Source organism: Cygnus olor, chromosome 2, assembly GCF_009769625.2.
Source record: "Cygnus olor isolate bCygOlo1 chromosome 2, bCygOlo1.pri.v2, whole genome shotgun sequence".
Taxonomy (NCBI): Eukaryota; Metazoa; Chordata; class Aves; order Anseriformes; family Anatidae; genus Cygnus; species Cygnus olor.
The window spans coordinates 83600992-83616164 of record NC_049170.1 but is presented as its reverse complement, the minus strand read 5'-3'; the positions used below and the strand labels follow the sequence as shown (position 1 = coordinate 83616164).

General features: G+C 36.4%; 1 long non-coding RNA gene across 1 annotated transcript in view; it reads right to left on the bottom strand.

Moving 5' to 3' along the window:
* LOC121066375 overlaps positions 1 to 12079 on the bottom strand; it is a 30178-nt gene extending 18099 nt beyond the window's left edge. Inside the window, exons 1-2 of the long non-coding RNA XR_005817721.1 lie at positions 11986 to 12079; positions 10727 to 10881 (exon numbers count right to left, since the gene is read on the bottom strand). This is a non-coding gene — a long non-coding RNA (uncharacterized LOC121066375). The remainder of the gene's footprint in view (positions 1 to 10726; positions 10882 to 11985) is intronic.
* Positions 12080 to 15173: the final 3094 nt, after the last annotated feature.

Sequence of the window (15173 nt, the reverse complement as noted above, 5' to 3'; positions counted from 1 at the left end):
CCAGTGTAACACAGGTGGAATACAGAAAAGTCACTCTTGCCAAAGACTCCTATTAAAGGTCTAGGGCAAAGAACCATTATTAAACTGAATATTACAAAATGTTCTGTAACAGAAACACTATCAAGAACTAACAGGACTTATGTTATCTGTTTAGAGCATCAGACATTCACAGAAAACTTAAAACAGCTCTTTCTACCACCAACAGAGTTCAAAATTCAAGATTCACACAACTCCTCTGAACAATAACTTTAAAGAAAAAGTTCATGAGATCAGGAGTGTTTCAGTCAAGATTCTATTAAGGTCCAGTCATTCTTCAAGTTTCTTCAGACTTACCCTAATCTACACACTGTATTTTAGTAGAAAGAAGGGGGGGGGGGAAATTCAACTCAAAAGTCTACACATTTATTTAGCTAAAGCACTACATTCCCAATAGTGCCATCACAAACACAGCCTTTGAGCAACCAAAGGTCAGTCTGACTATTGGTAGGAAGAGAATTGTATGGCTGGAGATTCATGGCAAGAGTGTCTACAGGTCTGGAAAAGAGAAGGTTACAACGTTTTGTCTTTTATCTCCTTATATACTGCTCAGTCTTCAAACAAGAATATCCTCAGGATATCCAGTCTCTGATTCAGAAAAAGAACATCCTCTTCCACTACTTAGCAGATTGCATTTAGTAATAAAAATGAAGACATGTTTTAAGTAAAATATATATATATTAAAAACAGACAAACAAAAAACAAACAACACACATCAAATCCAAGCAGAAAAAAAAAAAGAAAAAAAGAAAAAAAACAATTTGATAGAAAAAAAAAAATTTGAAAGTATGTTTTACCTAAAAAAAAAAAAAAATCCAGGCCCTTTGGAAGGAAAATCAATACTAGGAAAACTCCAAAAACAAATGTAGCTGTATCTTGAATCTACATAAATGTAACAGACAAAATAGTGTCGAGAAGATCTATTATTAATTATCTGGTTCTTACAAGATATCAAGACTGTTCTGGAAGTGTATAGGTTTTCAGAGCATTCACTCTTTGTTGTCATATATTTGGAATATTTGGTTTACCACATTCACTCGAATCACTTAAAATAAATAAGAATTTATCAGTGTTGCATGTTGCACTTTATTGTGTTGCTCTGTTAAACAGCCTTTTGTTGCACAGTCAAGATAGCTACAAGAGTGCTTTTGAATGAAAGAGAATGCATAAATTTGCTGAAGTAAATTTCAAATAGTAGCAGAAGATTTTTTTTTTTTCAGGTTGTAATACCATGTGACCATGTGCTCATCCTTCTCTGTGAGTAGTCTGTTTCAACAGTTATTCTGGACTTGGCCTACAAGCATTTTAGAATCTTATGCAGATGTGGTTTAATGTCCCCAGTATTTAGGATCAAAACAAATAAACAAACAAGCAAAACAAACAACCCCCCACCCACAAAATTTCTGAACTGCGTTATTTAAAACCTGTATAGTCAGTTTCCCAAAGACTTTATTTCTCCACATAGCACCAAAAGTTATGTAACTGTGGATCATTTTTGTTAGGGTAATTTTTATTGTACACAGAGACTCATATAGTTAGGAAATATATAACTTAAGTGCAGAAGGACTGAATTCCCTAGAGAGAAAGAAAAGTTTTAAAAAGGAAAAGAAAAATGTTCAGAAGCATTTGTTTTTCTCCTTTAACTAGGTTCCTTTTCTGAGACGACTTTTCATAGAATCATAGAATCGAATAATTTGTTAAGTTGGAAAACACCTTCAAGAATGTCAACTAACACTACCAAGTTCACCACTAAACCTTGTCCCTAAGTGAATCCACAAATCTCTTAAATACCTCCAGGGATGGTGACTCTACCACTTCCCTGTGCAGCCTGTTCCAATGCCTAACCACTATTTCTGTGAAGTTATTCTTCCTGACAACTAAAATAAACCTGCTCTCCTCCTTTCCAGTTGTAGTAGAGAGCAATGAGGTTTCCCAAAATCCTCTTTTTCTCCAGATTAAGCACCCCAGTTCCCTCAGCTGCTCCCAATAAATGCTGTTTTCTAGATCCCTCACCAGCCTCATTGCTATTCTCTGAACATGTTCCAGCAACCCAATATCTTTCTTGTAATGAGGGGCCCAAAACTGTACACAATATTCAAGGTGGAGTCTCACCAGTATTGTGTACAAGGGGACAATCACTTCCCTAGTCCTGCTGGCCACACTATTTCTGATGCAGGCCAGGATGACATTGATCTTCCTGGCTGTCCTTGTTTCAGCTGGGATAGAGTTAATTGCCTTCCTAGTAGCTGGTATCGTGCTGTGTTTTGGATTTAGGATGAGAACAAGGCTGATAACACACTGGTGTTTTAGTTGTTGCAGAGCAGTGCTTACTCAGCACCAAGGACTTTTTAACTTCTTGTGCTACCCTGCCAGTGAGGTGCTTGGGGTGCAAAAGGAGCTGGGAGGGAACAAAACCAGAACAGCTGACCCAGACTGGCCAAAGGGATGTTCCATAACATATGGTGTCATGCTGAACAATAAAAATAGGGGGAGTTGGCTGGGATGGGGCAGGCAGCTGCTGCTCATGGTCTGGCTAGGCATCAGTCTGTGAGCAATTACATTGTTCGTCACTCACTCTGTATAATATTATTATTATTACTATTATTATTATCATCATCATCATCATCATCATCATCATCATTATTATTATCATTATTATTATTATCCCCTCCTTTTGTGTCCTATTAAACTGTCTTTATCTCAACCCACAATTTATACCTTTTTTTTTCTTATTCTCTCTCCCAACTCACTGTGGGAGAGGGAGAATGAAAAAATGGCTGTTTGGTGTTTAATTGCCTGCCAGGTTAAACCACAATATTGGCCACCTGGGCACACTGCTGGTTCATGTTCAACCAGCTGTCAACCAGCACCCCCAAGTCCTTTTCTGCTGGGCAAATTTCCAGCCACTCTTCCCCAAGCCCATATCACTGCATTGGGTTGTTGTTACCCATGTATAGCACCTGGCATTTAGCCTTGTTGAATGCCATACAATTGGACATGGCCAACAATCTAACCTATCCAGATCCTTCTGTAGAGCTTTCCTACCCTCAAGCAGTTCAATATTCCAGCCCAACCTAGTGTTTTCTGAAATCTTAGGGTGCACTCAGTTCCCTCATCAAGATAACTGATAAAAATGTTAAATAAAACCGGCCCCAATACTGATCCCTGAGGAACATGACTTGTGACTGACCATTAACTATATTTAACTGCAGATTTAACTTTGTTTCTTCATTTGGGGACATCTGCACCAATGTTCAAGTGTCCTGGTTTCAGTTAGGATAGAGTTAATTTTCCTCCTAGTAGCTGGTAGGGTGCTATGTTTTGGATTAGGATGAGAAGAGTGCTGATGACATACTGATGTTTTAATTGTTGCAGAGCAGTGCTTACACCAAGCCAAGGACTTTTCAGCTTCTCGCTCTGTCCTGCTAGCGAGCAGGCTACAGGTGCAGCAGGGGCTGGGAGGGGACAGACCTAGGACAGCTGACCCAAACTGGCCAAAGGGGTATTCCATACCATCTGACGTCATGCTAAACAATATATAAGGGTGGCTGGCTGGGGTGGGGGGGCTGTCTGCTCGGGGATAGGCTGGGCATCGGTCAGTGGGTGGTGAGCAATTGCATTGTGCATCACTTGTTTCGTACACACTATTATTAGTAATAGTATTATCATTATTATTATTATTATTGCTATTATTATTTTCCTGTCTTAATAAACTGTCTTTATCTCAACTCACAGGCTTCACTTTCCTGTTTCTCTCCCCCATCCCAGAGAGGGAGGGGGGAGGGTGAGCGAACGGCTGTGTGGTGTTTAGCTGCCAGCCGGGTTAAACCACAACAGTAAGGAAAAAAAAGAAGGAGGGAATGAATTTTTATTTGCTTGACTATCACTCTCAGAATAATTGCAAGTGAAAGAAAATAATCTGATACTTTAAATGAGAAATTTTTCTCATGAGGAAGCTGTCCTGTTAAGATCCAGCAGTTTACTATTGCTCAATGGAAGGATGATCTTTTATTAAGGGAAAAAAAAATGAAAAAGGAAAAAAGAAAAAAGAAAGAATAAAAAAGAAAAAAGAAAAAAGAAAGAAAAAAAGAAAAAAGTGGAGAAAAAAAGGAGAAAGAAAAAGGAAAAGGAAAAAAAAAAAGTAAGTCGTATTAGAAATGATTTTTATTGCCATATTCCTGCTCTCATAAATCCGTCCTCTGGAATTTCTTTCTGAAAGGGATAGCAAAAATAAGAAGGAAGGAAGGAATAAGGCAACATTTGCACCTGCGTCTAAAAAGCTGACAGTGTTTTCTTAGTTGTACGTTTGAATTTTATATCACAATCAATGTACTCCCATTGTTAATAGAGATGTTCTGTGATTTCCTTCCCTTTGTGAAGGAGCTCTACTCCACATAGAGCTATTTCCTTCTTGGTGGTGGTGTTTTCTGTTTTTTTTCTCTTTTTTGTTTTTGTTGTTTTTTTTTCTCGTTTGTCTCAGTTCATAGTTCATATTCAAAAATTTCTGCAAAATCTCTTTAAATTTACTGAAACTGTGATAGAAATTTACTGAATTGTGAGTAACCATAAATAAAGCCCTCTTTTTCCAAATGTATGCAAATTACAGGAGTACTTGCAGGCCTAAATACTTATTTTTCAAATTGTGAGTCCATGTATAAAAGACTATTTAAGTGAAAAGAAGTGTGTTTGTTTGTTTGTTTTTTAATAGCTATCTGTTAAAAAGAAAGATCAAACAGCATCTTGAAAGAAAGAGCAAACAGCATCTGCAGTTACTTAATATGTAATCTACCTTAACCTTAACAGGAATATCTATTTCTGTTAGATACATGTGTATTATGTTGGTGGAGTCACGTCACCTGAAACTGCATAGGGCCTTTTGTTTGGCTGAGAATTATTTAACGGTTTTATCAGAAACAGAATAATTTCTAGTGATTTTGGTTTGTTAGTCATATTGTTGATGTACAAGATAGATTCAAAGTATACAATACCGAGCTATTGAAAAATATCCTCACTTTTGCTTTTAAAACTACCACAGTTTTCCTTGTCTTTACGACAAAAAAATTGCATTGATATGCATACCATATGTTAGATGTGTATTTGTTCCTATCATGAAAATGTAACAATCTTAGGCATAAGGCGACATACATTATCAGTCTCCAGAGATTGATAGCTAGCAATAATATATGGCTACTAGAGAAGCAGCAACTTTATGACTTTAGTGTTTCTAAGTGTATTTACATAAACAAATACAAAGATTCAAATAATTCAGGTTCATCAACAAGAAAATTAAAATCCTATGAAATTATATCATATAAATGAAAATCCAGATTATGCACAACTGTTAAGTCCTACACTAATTTCAAGACAGCTTGCAAAACTATCTTTCATTGGAATTTATGGTGAATGGTTTACTTTACTTTCATTTTTTCCTCTTTTTTTTACACCAGTTTTTCAACTGGTTTCTCAGACATTTAACAAATTTAGAATTAATATCTGGAGTAAATGGGAGAGAATACTCTGAGAAGTATCCCCATATATCAGACAACACTGATGCATTTGGCATAAGTTTATACACAATACAATTTAATTTTAATGCTATGAAAAAATACTGCACTGTCATAATCAGAAACTGTGGGACCACGAGTGGTATGATAATTATGGTGGATGCCTGTTAGTCACCATTAATTATATTGCTACTTATCTATGTAATTTAACCTTGATGTGACAAGGCCACTAGTCTCCAAGAATAGGCGGCTCAGGAATAAGTGACAATTTTTATTGCATTTTGTGATTAAGACATTTGTCAAATGGGAGTTAATGTGAGATCTTCCCAGTCATTTCACTTAGGTGACCATTAGCCAAGAGAGTTCTGTTGCAATGGTGTAGTACGACTTGTGAACAGAGTATATCCTATATACAGATTTCAGTTGCTGTTGTGCAGTTTAGTGGTAGTTGCATTGACTATGGCTCAACAAGTATATCATTACTACTCAGTGATATGCCATTTGATCACACAGATTGTAAACTGTACATTTAGGGTAAGAAACATAAGGGTGCTTTCAAGCACTTCAGCACTTCAGAGATGAAATGGGCTGAAGCTGATCAGGCTTTTCAACACAGGCAATTGTTGCATTAAAGGGTAAAGAAGTTTGGCAGGTGCTAAACCTCCATGAGCTCCAGTTTGTCCTCAGATATCAGAGGAGCTGGTGTGGCTGGGCTTAGATAATGAGTGATGCCCAATTCATCAGTGTAAGTCTGGTTGCACTCAATATCTTGAATTACCACAATCACGGATGCATGAATAGTGCAATGCACCTCAGTCTCGTATATTAATAACTGGTGCAGTTTATTGAAGCAACAGGAGTACAGATTCTTTTGGATTGCTGGTGATAAATACACTGTCTGCAAAGCACACACCAAGAGCAAATACCAAGAATATGACTAACACAACCAACTGCAAATAAGTTAATTTTTGAAACAACTCTATAGAGATTGTTAGGTTTCCCTGGGAAGCACTTATTATAACCAAAGGTTCAAATCTCACCCAATAGGTGTCCATAGCAGAGTTAAGAGAGGTTCATCTCGTTGACTGATCCCAAAAGTCAGCAATGTCTTCCTGACATGTCTGCAATGATATATTCCCTAACATTTTTCCTCTCTTGGGCCATTTTAATACTAGTTTCTTACTTTTAGGTGGAGATTGAGTAACTCTAGTTATATATACCTTTGTTATTATTGGTATAAAATTTTCTCCCTTTGACTTAAAGGTATAGACTTAGAGAAATTCAGAGCACATGCTCAGTGAGGGGTGGTTGCACCTTGAAGGTAGGTAGTCTGGAATGGATGTGTGTTTTGGCATTATAATGAGATTATAGTGAGAAAAGTTCACCCAGAGGACATGATTTTGACAAAAAAGTGGAAAACTGCTGTCTCAGGGCTAGCTGTGCAGTTTATCAGTTCACTTCAGGACTGGCTATGCAGTTTGTTATTTCCACAGTATCATCACGTTCCCATTCCCTGCAGTGATTTCACAGAGCCTGGCCACGGTGTCTCCATCTTGCTTCACCCTCTCTGTTATTTCTCTTAGAGTCAGCACACCAAAGCTCACCTGGTGTTGCCAATAACTAAGGTTGCAGGTTACGTTGCCAAGGGGACCATTGTGGAACAGATTCCATGCATATCTGCTGCATCTCACCCTGGAAATTTCCTCAACACCATACCTTCTTTTAAGGTGTGGACATACTTTTAGTCTCAGTAAGTCACCTCCAGCAATTGTTCCACAGAAATCACATCCTGCAACTTCTTAGCAATAAAAGAGTCTTTGACATACCCCTGACCTATTCTGCAGGAAGCTGCTCCTCCATCCCACATTTCAAACTTGCTAATAACCAAGGAAGAAGAGAAGTTACAGAGAGTACAAGACAGAAGGTGAGTCTGTAAGCCTGCATTTGGCTATGCCTTCATGAAATATATGGGAGCTCTCCTAAAATAGGGTTTTCTTTACACTCTGCCCTGTTTGCTCCTTCCTGTATCCTCTCCCCTTAGAGCAGACAGTACTCATCTATGATACATTAAAAATAAACAAATTAATAAAAATGTAGTGTAAGAGAAAACTGAAGTTACTATCTCCAGAATCTATTTCTACCCTTATTATACTACCTGGAACAATACTGAATCTTTAGAGCTCTAACTGCAAGCCTTAGAAAATTTAGGTAGTCTTCATGCAAATTGTTGGAATATAGTAGACTATGGTGTATGGCTGGAATAGAGTAAACTTGAATAACAGAAAACACTCATTACAAAGAACATTTACATAGAAATAAGTACTAAGGGTCATATAAAAATCTTCAAATACTCAGTTTATCTCTTTTGGTAATTTAAGCAGCTTCATGTTCTGCCAGGTCAAATGACATAACTCTTCCTTTCCAGTCCTATGAAAACCCATCATCTAAATCCCTCCTCCTCCACAAGAAATTTTCATTGTAATGGTGCAATTTTTTAAAATAAATTATTTCAAGGGTTTTACCTTCATTATTTTGTTTATGCACCTAAAATTATCTTATTATAAAACTCCAAGTGTGTCTAACATCTTTTATTTCTTTCTAAACCAAAAACCATTGACTGCAAGATTTAGTTCTAGAAAAAGAAAAAAAAAAAGACGAAAGAAAAAAAAAAAAAAAGACAAGATTCTAAAAACAAAAACACTTAAAAAAACTCCTGCTTATTTCCCAAATGGGTTGATAAACTTAAATATGATGATCTTATTGGCTGTTTTGATAAATTGAACCTTGTTTACCCTAAATGTTAGTCCCTCCATCTGTATTTAATTTATAACTTTGCTGAAAGTTGGGTAGAAAAGAGGGCATATATATTCTATCCTACTGATTCACTCATTTGAAACATAGTATTTTTTGTAGAGTTATGCTACTCTTAACTATTAGATAAGGACATTTAAACTACAGTATTAACAAACTGGTTGTAGGAAAAAAAGATAACATATTTAATTGATTTCAAGATATTGTTTCAGCTTGTTTGTTTTCCAACAAGACTAACAAATTCTAATAACCTCCCAGAAATCTTTCTGTAGCCTAAATATTTGTAGTATGTATTATAAGATACATACGTATCTATATGTATTGTAGATAGAGCAGTATTACATGCTGTAGACAAACTTGATATACAACTTAATCTATGGCATAACTAATGGATGAGTTCTTTTTGTATGGAGAAGCTACAGGAATTGCTAAGGCAATAGGCTTATGTATTACAAAGTGGTAGCTTCGGTCTCTCCTTTTCAAGAGTGCAGCTGAAATGTTATTACATTTCTAATCTTTTTATGCATTATGCTTATAGATGGCCATGTCTAAATCAATACAGTCTATATAAATTTTGTAAAGACAATTCACATGATGTACCGCAGGATGTGAAACTGTCATTATGCAGTGATGGCAAATAGGAGAAACTGACGGCAGCTGAGCTTTAGAATTATTGTTACACTGAAAGACAATGATCTTTTTGTCATGACAGATACCTATTTTGGAAGATTTATAAAACATTCATACTGCAGACTTTTACATTTTGTAAATTTGTACATAATAGCATTACATATTTTGCAAACGGTAATGAATTAGAACATAATAACTATTTTTTGCTAAACACAAAGAAGTTACCAGGAGACAACTGGTAATTTAACAAGATCTGTATTGAGTGAAGAAGAACAAACTGTGATATGAAGTGATCATTCAGAGACATTCAGCAGTTTGGTGTCAGCTCTGTTGGTACTCAAGGAAAGAAACAGTGAGTGAACAGCTGCATGAGAAACTATATTATTTTGTTCTGCATCTAGTGCAGAACTTCAAAGTTTAAGGGCTTTCCAAACATGATTGACTGCTAACTGGATTCAGCATCTTTATTACAGTCCTGGTTTGTGTACACTTGACAGTTGTCATCCAAGCTCTCAGTTCATATTCTGCACTCTCGTTCTCTGTAATGTCAGGGAAAATAAGTAGTCTGTTCACTAATAAGAGTTCATTAAAAAGCTGGGGCTAGCTATACCCAAAGATGTTCTCTCTGCTCTCCTTCCACTTTGATCACTGAAGTGTTTTCAAACACTAAATGATTTACTCCTTATCCATTGCTTCTTTGGGCTTTCACAGTTTTGTGCTCCAGTGATTTTCCTGCTGCTTCAGTCCTACTTAAGTAGTGCTTGCCATATTCCTTCAGCAAGACCCCAAAATTTAATTTACATTTTCCTTCTCTCCATTCCACCCATGCAGAACTTTATTTGCTGCCATACTTTTGATGCTTTATGTCAGATTCCAGTGAAATCCCTGCCCCACCTCCCACACCTCTGCCCTTGACACATCCAGTGTCTTCTCCTCATAAATTTGCAGTTGTTTCTGGCTATACGCAGATAAAGTTATTTGCTACAGATTCAGTTCTTTGCTTTTCCAAGTAATTTAACAGTGAAACTGACATTTTTGCAAATGTTACTGCACTGGTTGGTCTTAGTTGATGTCCTTCCTCAATGTGTTCAGCACCTATCATTTTCTATTTATTCCTACTTGATAATATTTTGGGATCTCACACAGACTTTTACACATAGGCTGTTCAGGCTGTTTGTCAAACACCCATGTCACTTGCTATGAATCACTGTATGTACATAGTTCATGGACTTTCAGTCTCTTCAAAGACTCCCAGGAACACTGTGGTACACTTGCTGGGTATGCTTCTTCCTTGGTCATTTCCCAAATCCAGCATCTTTTCTTCTGATACTTTCTATGTTTTGCATATTCATATATATAACGTACCTTTGTGAGGAGAATGAATTTGCTTTCTTTCATATTCATCCACAGAATTGTTTCTGTTTTTCATCTACCATATATTGCTGCCTCCTCTTTAGGTATTATATCCTTTCCTTCTCAGAAACAAACAAGATATATATTAGCTACGATTTGAAAAAGGATCTGAATAGATGACTAAGAGTAACTACAACATAGAATCTTTTTGGTGCGGTAACTATCACTTTTCCTGACAGTTGCCCTACCTATCTCTTTAGTCAGGTCACATGTCATATCTAATTTTGAACTCAAAATAATATTAAATAAATAAAACCATGAACACTTTAAAAACAAGAATATCAACTGCTATTGTACTATATACATATAATAACTGACATTTGGAACCTTACCAAGGAAGACATTTTTTTCTTTCAGTGAGGTTCTAACCTTCCCACAGTTGAAGTAGGTTGGATTATTGGCACTGGTTCATCTGGAATAGGCTCTGAGTCAGTTCAAGGCAACGACTGAGATAAAAGAGCTGTGCAGTCTGTCAGATGAATTCTCTCTAAAGAAGATAAACAGCAGTAACACATTATAGTAATAGCTATTATTAGAAGCCAATGTTAAGGTGATAATGTAATTAGTAGTGTTGGGAAATGTGAAACTTTATATGCTGCATATTGATGTTTCTTCTCAGGAAATCCGTGATGCTTACTGTTTCTGTTAGATGAGGTAATGTGATTGTATATTTCATCTGACAGAAGCAGCATCTCTGCATAAGCAGTTCTACAAAACAACCAAACTGTGAAAAAGGGGCAGCAAAATATTTTTAAGTGCTCATAAAGCAAATCCACTCTGTCAAGGAGATGTAAGACTGACTGTAAAGGCACCCTAAACTCACTTGAGACAAGCCCAAGATATGAACACAGAGAAACAGAAAATACACAGAAAGGGGGTCAAACTAGATCAGTTTCCAAAACAACTGAGCTTCAGACTTTGCTATGAGAAGACAGAAATTATTGAATGCTTCTGCTGCTAAGTAACTGTACAAAATGCAAGCAACACTGTTTTCCATGACATATAAAATGAGATTATTAACGTGTTTTTCAGTTCAGCATTTATGCACTATATTGTACTGATCTGTTTACCATGGGAAAAAAAAAATCAAACTTTGTCTTAACCACCTTCCACTGGGTAGGCTATGTGCTGTCATAGTTGGGGGCACAGATACAAACATCCAGCTGTCTTCAGATTTCTGGAAGATTTAGGCACAGTCAGGTTACATGTAGCAGAAATAAAACCCTTGCTTCAGTGCAGCAAACATTATTTTTTGCCTTGGTGTTTATGCATAAAGAAACTATTTTTCAGCCAGCTTCCCACTGATTGTGAAGGCCAGGTCTTAAGAGGGCACTGATGGCCATAAATTGTATACTACTAAAATAATGGGGAGATTATATATATATTCCCTTATAGTGCACATAAAATTGCTGGACACAAATCCATTGAGCCCTTAGGAGCAGTGTGTCAGCAATGAGAGTTTAGGTTTTAGAAGAAGTCCAGCATTTGTTTTTTACTATGAATACAGTTAAGCTCTTTATTTGAGAACCCAAACACTACTCACTAGTATTCCAAGTGAGAGAGGTGGCAGAAAAGGCAACAATGTTCTTACCTTAACCCAGAGAGACAGTGGGAAGAAATAGGAGTCCTGAGGAGCTGCAATAACTACATTGCAGTAGAGTCTTCTAAGTATTCAAACAAGGCTCTGACACCTATATAGGAGAGAAAGAACTCCTTGAGAAAGAGAATCTCAGCATATAGTAACTTTAAGTTAAATAAAACTAAAAATGCTATCAGGTTTGTCAGTGTGAGAGAGTTCTGAAATTGTAGCTAGTAAGGTTAAAGAGTATAACACCCTCAACAGACATATGAAGTTTTTTTTATAAAATACATGCTTGATAGACACTACATAGTCAGGCAGAATCCTTTGACTAATTTGTGACCTGAAATAATGATTCAGACCATTGAGTATGTAACATTGACAGTACCTGATATAAGACATCAAGCAGCAACCAGTACTGGAGATGCAAGACCACAGAAGAGATTACAGCACAAGACAAACTAAGGAAACTAAGGAAAAGCTATATGTCTCTGTCAAGCTACAAAAGGAAAAAGAAATAAGTCCATGTCTAGAAAACAAGCAATTTATATCTGCTGTCAAGAGACTGACCAGCAGGAAATTGGAAACTAATAATAGAAGCAGAAGAATGAGGAATTGACTCCCTAGAGCAAGTATCTGTTAAGGGAAGTTGAGAGGCCTCTGGTAGGCATTCCTTCCTTCTGCTGCAGACACCCTTAAGAGCCCCACCAGGAAAGTAGAGTCACAGGTAGTTAAATCCTTCTCTATCTATTAGCCAAATATTTGGAATCCACCTGTGCTAAGGTGGTATACAGAGGGCAGTGCAACAGAAATATAAATAGACAGTTGAACATTTTATTGGAAGAGTTTCTCCAAACAAGGTAAACAGCAGAGCTATCTATGGAGTAACAAATTCTTGGCAGCTCACCATTTTCTAAATTCATTTTTCTTTATTATTATTATTATTTATTTTATTTATTTATTTATTTTTGCGTTGTTGAGTACCACAAACTGCTTTGTTGCCTTTTTCTCTCTTAATGTGGAGTATTGTACTGGACAGGTCAGATACTGCTTTTATAGATCTGGTAATCTCAGGCAGATGCAAGAATAAGTAAGCTTGATTTATGTGTGTTTAAAACAAGATCAGTTCAATTTTCTAATTTGCTTACTCAATAGGATGTGTAAAGGACCTATTTTTATTCTGATTGGTTAGAGATAAAAGAGTAGATATTATCAATTCTGATATGGGTGAATAATCCAAGTTATTTCAAGTGACCTAAGGTTATAAGAAAAAATAATAAATAAATAAATAAATCCAACCAACGGTTTCTTGAAAGGAGAAACCCAAAGGATATTTTGCTTTTCCTTTTCTGTTTTAAGGTAGATATACATATATCACTATCACGCTTAGTCAGCATCTTCTAACTGGAGTAATTTCCAAAACCAGCAATAGAATAAATCCTATAGTTAGTTTGCACAGTTTCTCTGGAGGGTGGACAGTGAAAAAAGATGTGTCTATGCTTACTTTTAAGTTGCGCTTTCGCATATCTGTGGTTTATTATAAAATCAAAGTTTGCTGTTAATATATTTAATTACAATACTGGACATTGTTATGCTCTGAACAACTTTAAAAGTTAGTAACTGGTACCCCTAGATGAAAGAACCAAGAAAACCTCTAACAGTTTTAGAGCAGATGTTACATATCAGTTTGTGACACACCTAGGAAAATCCTCTAGGTAGAAAATATTTTTTTTTTTCTTTTTTTTCTTTTTTTTTTCTTTTCGCTGTTCTATAAATGTCTGATAATGTTGGATTGCCTGAAGGGAAAAGATGTGCTTAACACACATATAAAGAATGCTTGCAGCTCTTAAAAGACAGCATACTTAGATCAGAGATTTAGTATTTGCTAGCTTAATACTCATTTAGAAGGATGTTAGATATCCATATTACTGGCTAAGCTTTGCTATAGCAACAGACTAAGTGACAGCATAACAGCAAAGTTTGACTTTTTCTGAAAATTTCCTTTGCTTGTGTCCTTTTCTCTTTTCAGTGTTTTATACTGATGTCTAAAGCTCGTAACTTTGTTCTCAGTATAATGAAATCGTTATCAAGTGAAATTTGCATTGTTTCTATCACCAATACAAACACAATCTGCTATGTTAGAACATGTTTTTTCTTTGGTTTTATTACAAGATTGTTCCACCCTTTGTCATTTACACATTGTCCCAAGGTACTGCAGTGAGCTTCAGACAAAACACCTAAGCAGAGGTCATCTGCCAGTGCACTTCCTTCCCAGCCATGACTGCAATTAAAAACAGCATTGAGTGAGGGTGGGAGACATTACTTCCTGTGCTCAAGAGGATGCTCTTCACAGCACATCAACACACTGTCTTATGAACCATATGCCTCACTGTTCTGTGATGACTGGTATTCTCAAACCCTGACAGATGCTTGCTAGAATATCCTGAGAACTGGAATTGTGTCTTCTTATTGGAAATACTGAAAATGTTGCAGATTTCTCATTCCTCCCATGCTGAGAAAGTCACAAGTTTCTGTGTAGCCTCTTTTTTTCTATAGCTCTGCTAAAAACCTTGAATTAGACTTCAGAGAGAGGAACTTAGTAACCTTGGTATGCTGTCTTCATGATCTAGCTGTGTCTGATATGTGATTGAACTAGCTTAAGGAGCTGACACTCAGAACTATTGTAGAGCAATTCCTATTAAGATTAAAAATATCTTAAAGGCTTGTCTCACAGCTTTAGGAACACTTCCAGTGTCACTGCAACTGCAGATTCTTTGCTATTCTCAGACACACTCCAAAACAGTGAGATGGGAATTAATGCATAGCTCCCACAGCATTCTCTGTTAGCAGGAAGGCAGCTATTAGAAATCACTCTCTCACACCAGAAGTCTGAGACAGAAAAAATAGTTTTAAAAAAATGCACATGTATATTAATGGAAGTAATTATTTGAAAGCAGAGTAAGAATTTAAGAATAGTCGTGACTGATCAGTCAAAGATGACGTTTTTATATTCAGTTCTGATGTATTCCTCTTCATCATTCTGTGCAGCTGACTTCAGTATCTGCAACATCCCATTGACACAATTCTCCTGTTTAAATACCCTGTTTTAGGGTGCAATGTTTTGTTTCTTTTGAACCTTTTAGTTTGCAATTTTAATTTGGTACCTTCTGTGTACTGGATCAGAAGACATTAGGTAATCT